The sequence below is a fragment of the Morus notabilis genome, unplaced genomic scaffold (assembly GCF_000414095.1).
Source record: "Morus notabilis unplaced genomic scaffold, ASM41409v2 Scaffold240, whole genome shotgun sequence".
Classification (NCBI taxonomy): domain Eukaryota; kingdom Viridiplantae; phylum Streptophyta; class Magnoliopsida; order Rosales; family Moraceae; genus Morus; species Morus notabilis.
In genome coordinates, this window is record NW_010368048.1 from 43585 (window position 1) to 48528 (window position 4944).

Genomic DNA, 4944 nt, shown 5'->3' on the forward strand with positions numbered 1-4944 from the left:
TCACGGCTTGAAGCCGGATAGCTTGAAGCTTAAAGGCTCTCGAAATTCCCTTTCAAGCTTTCTCGAGTCACCCTAATGTAACGGCTAAGAGAACTTGGTTAACTTCAATCAATTCCATGACTTTCCATCCTTCTTGTGATAGTTTTAGATTAAGGGGATGCAAGTCATCAGTTCTTTCCTCCTAGTCTAGGCTTTAGGCCTAATAGTTCATTTTCGAGGATCACTGAACTTGGCTTACTTCTTACTGAATGCGTACTTAGAGTTATCCCACTCGGGGTGAGCTCTTAGCGATTAGTCAGTCCGGGTCCAGCAAGTCTTGCACTTTCAGACCGGTCCTTCAAACAAAGGCTTAGTCTTCTCCTTTCGGATCCTCTATCTGCTGTAGATCAATGTAAAATAGTGAAATGGCCACATTCCCAGTGACCCTGCCATGTGTTGAGTGGAGTGAAGGGGGCTCTCTCGGGTGAGAGGCCTTTTAAGAAGCACAGGCCGGATACTTTTGAACGGTGCGTAATATCAGCTATTTGGCTCAATCAGCTTTAAAGCCGTAGCGCGCTACCCGCTACGTTCAATCAAATCAATGAATCAGATTCCCACTTACCGGGGATAAAGACTATCAAGTCGACATTCCTCAAGACTTCCCCGGAAGGGAGAATCAATCTCTCTTTCCAATGCGATATCCGATATATGATGTGATTTGCTGACTTATCAAACAGGTTTGTTTCTGCTTTATTTACTAATTAAGGTGAGTTTCCTTCCTAACACCTTTTGCACACTAATTGAACTTCTAATACTTCGTTCCACAGTAACAGGCACTCGCCCATAAGCAGGTGGGACTTCTTAATAAGGAGAAGCCTCCTTCTTCTTCGGCTTTTGATGCTTTTGATCCAAAAGTGGACAACTCCCTTTTGTTAGTTCACATTTATCCCCACAAGTCTGGGTGCCCACAAGTAGTATAGGTCTTATTGCGAATGAGATTTTACTTATTTAATTTATAGATCAACGTGCTATCCTGATAGCTGAGCAGCAATAAAGAATGTAACATATTTGCATTTCTAAGACTCGGATCCAAGAGGAAGGTGCCTACGACACTAGGCTCGAACTTCATAACTGACGTTGTATATCATGGTCGGGCTCTGACTTCCCAGAAAGGAACTCATATACTCCAAGAAAATTTACCCTTATTCCTGGAGTTAGGTCTCCAAGTCTCGGCAAGTCTTCAATGGTGGAAGTAGTGCCTTAATTAAAATAAGAGTCAGACTACGTTTGCTTACTTTACACCAGCCGCTACCAGTGGGACGAGTACCTGTACTAGAAGATGCCAACCACTAGGGTAGAGGAGTCATAAATCTCCCTTGTTGCTATGTGCCCGACCCACCGCTTAGAAGAAAATTTCAAGCAAAAAATATGACGTTTTATTGGTATAGGCCATTGAGTCAGTGGAAGGGCTTTCCTATTTAGCTGAAAAAGCCTGTTCGTTATCCATATTGATCTTTTTCTACCCTTGGCTTTGGCTTTAAGCTTCATCCGCCGCAGATGAAGTAGATGAGGCAAGGGCCGTGGTGTGTGCTGACGGATCATGTAATTGCGTATATGACGATTGCTGTGAGATTTGAGAGTTCCATTGTCCGGTCTCTCAAAGGAAGAAAGAAGGGAATGTCAAACAAAGGAATTGAGAGATGAGTAGTTCCTTTGATGAGGAGCCCCTGGTCAGGGAGAGCAAACAAGAGTAGTTGATTCAGACTACCCACGTACTGGTATTATTACGACTCACTTGGGACATTCCATCTTGATACGTGGCTGGGCTGCTACTAGTAGGCTTCGCCACTACGGGAATTTCCTTGAGGAAGAAAGAAAGGCAGTGACCTCTGTTTCAGTCGACATCTGCTATGGTGACCGAGCTAGTGCCAGTTGACTCAGGATTGATGAATCCCACAGGAACTATCTTAGAGACAGCTACTTCGACTTATCTACCTTCAGTTTAACTAGGTTTTGCCACCTCCGGGCCGGAGACAACCACTGAATAGGAGCCCACCTACTCTCCTACGGATGTCATGAACTACCTGCGAGGTATGAATGGCAAGATTGAGAATCTTGTTACTGAGATGCAGTCGATTAGAACGACCGTGACCACTCAAGGAGGGCCGCGGTTGGACAATCTTGAAGTATTGCAAGGACGGAGTTCTCCCACTCCAGCGGCTTTTGAAAGTTGGCTACAGGCTCCACCTTCGAAGGTGACAGGGCCTTCACTACAACCAGGAGTTCCGGTTCATTCCGTAGCTCTGACATCCCAACACGCTGAAGGTTCTTCTTCAAAGGTTTACCCTCAACCTCCTAAAGTCCAGAAAGAGCTTTCTTCCCCGCCCTAACCCCCATTCATGAGGGGCTTGACTCAACGGATCTCTGTGGCCCTTGAAAGAGCCGGCCTAGGAGCCTACGTTTTGGCATCCGCTTCAAAGTATACTTTTGTCTTTCCCTCTTCCCTTACCTATTGACTTTAGTAAATAAAATCAGAAACTGGGGACTTTCTAAAACATTGCAAAAAAGCCCAATCTTTAAGCGGAGAACACGACCTAACGACCTTTTTCACTAATTAGTCTTCTCTGGTGTCGGCCACAGTCCAAGAAGTAGTCTTTTCTGGCTAACAAGAAGAAGTAGTCTTTTCCTATTTGCTAGCAGGAAGTACACTCATGGGGATTCCACAATTAATGAGATAGATCAAGCAGCAGCTAGGAAGTAACTTTAAGGCTTACATTCCACTTAGCTTGGTATTTGGTCGCTGTCACAGTCAAAGACTTATTTATTCTTTTCTCATTTGCTAGCAACAAGAAGTAGGGATTCGGCACTTATAATGAGATAGAAAAATCACGCGGACTTAGGCTAGCAAAGAAGTAGTTCTGGACTCAAGCAAGCAAACAGATTATTATAGGTTGATCATGTAGTCAAGCTATAGCAAAGAAGACTTATAGTCGATCCGAGACTGAAGTGCAAAGCAAAGACAAAGGAATATGGTAGAAGGAGTACAACAAGCAATTAAAGGGTGCCTCTTGCTTGTGGCGAGCGGATAGGCTGGCTTGGTCCGGTTGCTAGCCAGCGGGCTTTCTTTCCTCAGTTACGGGGAGTATAGAAGGCCACGGAGTAAGACAGAGGTCAAAGCCTGTTCAAATATAAAGATTCCCGCCTCCTGCTCCAGTTGCTAAAAAGAGCGACAAACGGAAAGAAAGCGTTCAAAAGCAAGGAAAGAAGAGGATCTCTGTTGAGTTACCAGAGAAGAGGGTATAGTTACAAAAAACATAGCGGACCGGAGGTCAAATAGATCAAAGACGGAAGAGAACAAGAGCAGTTCAGGTTTTAGAGAGAAAGGAAGCTGAGTTCTCTTTTCTTTTTCAGAGCAAAAGTCAATGTAAATTTAGAGACCGGGGGAGATTAGTGACCAAAGGTCAGGGGTAAGGTACGAAGGTGAGGGGTTCTGATTCCTATAGTAACAAATGATTCAAAAAGCTATCTCAGCCATATTCCCAGGATCTACATATTGTTTTCTCGGGTTAGCTCTGGAAGAGGAAGCCTCTCCCTGGTTGCCAAAATAATCATCAATGCAGTTCTCACCCGAGAATGCTGGCCTGGAAGAAGGCAGGACATGTGTTCTCCCCACAGAGTTCGTGTCCTCGGTAAAGATGGCCCTCACAAAAAACCCAATAGCCAAGGCCAGAACCCCAGGGTAGCCCATTTTAATTAATATGATATATATGTATCGAGAGCCTAGCGATAAAAGAGTCTTATCTAAGAAAGTCTTATATATGTCAAGCGAACTTAGTTTGAGACAAAGATAATAGAACACAGCGAGAAAGGGTATCATAATGATGATCTTCCAGATAAAATTAAGGAATGATGACTTAAGATGATGAGATATTTGACATACGTTAAACGAAAAAGAAGAAATGGCAAGATCCATTTTATATTGATGGAGAAAATAACGATGTGGCAGGGATTCTCTACAATGACACTGTAGGCCAATTGAAAGGGATGTAGCGCAGCTTGGTAGTGCCTTTGTTTTGGGTTCAAAGTGTCACGGGTTCCAATCCTGTCATTCCTACCTATTACTTCTCCTCTGGCCAGTAACAAGGGATCCATTGAGATCGATTCAAATTGAGGATATAAAAAATCTTTCATTTTATGAGACTATATGCATGCAAGATGTAGTGGGGGTACGAAAAGAATCCTTTTCTTTACAGTCGTTATCTACTGTGATAAGAAAGCGCTCTTAGTTCAGTTCGGTAGAACGTGGGTCTCCAAAACCCGATGTCGTAGGTTCAAATCCTACAGAGTGTGATTCCGTTCTTGTTAGGTCTAATTAAAATGAAATAACTTCACTAACTTGAACAGCAACCTGAATTTGACCTCCTGCGGATTAAAGAAAGGAGGAAGTAAAAAAAAGAGACCTATTATCAGAGTGATTTCTCGATGAGGTGCAACAAAGGAAGATCTAGGTGAGGTTGAGTGCTTGCTTTCTTCCATCGACTGGAGCTCTTTGGATTGATCACTTGTCAAGGACAGCCCGACACTCACATAAGAAATACCACCCTTAGCAGATCTATTGTCTCCTCCGGACAACAAAATAAAAGGCAACGCTAATTGAGGCTGGAAACGAACAGGCCTAAAACTATTAACATAGCCTTGCCCTCTTTCCGTCCATTCCCTACTCTCTCTAATCTGATCCGTATCTTCCATATGTAGATGAGAAATAGAAAGGGGAATCGTCACTCGGTACACCCCGGCCTACGTTCATAGCCTTTGTAAAGTCTGCCTTGCTTGTAGTAGAAAAGGTTGCTTACGGCGCTGGCTAGAGGAGCCCTTTATTGATGGGCTGACTTTCAATCTAGAGATCATGAATGAGAGGTGTTAGCAGTTTCAATAGGGGATAGCAGTGAGCGACCAAAAAAGGAA

General features: G+C 43.7%; 1 non-coding gene across 1 annotated transcript; it reads left to right on the forward strand.

Moving 5' to 3' along the window:
- The first annotated feature begins 4255 nt into the window (after positions 1–4255).
- TRNAW-CCA lies at positions 4256–4329 on the forward strand. The gene has a single exon. It is a non-coding gene; the product is annotated as a tRNA-Trp (tRNA).
- The last annotated feature ends 615 nt before the right edge of the window (positions 4330–4944 follow it).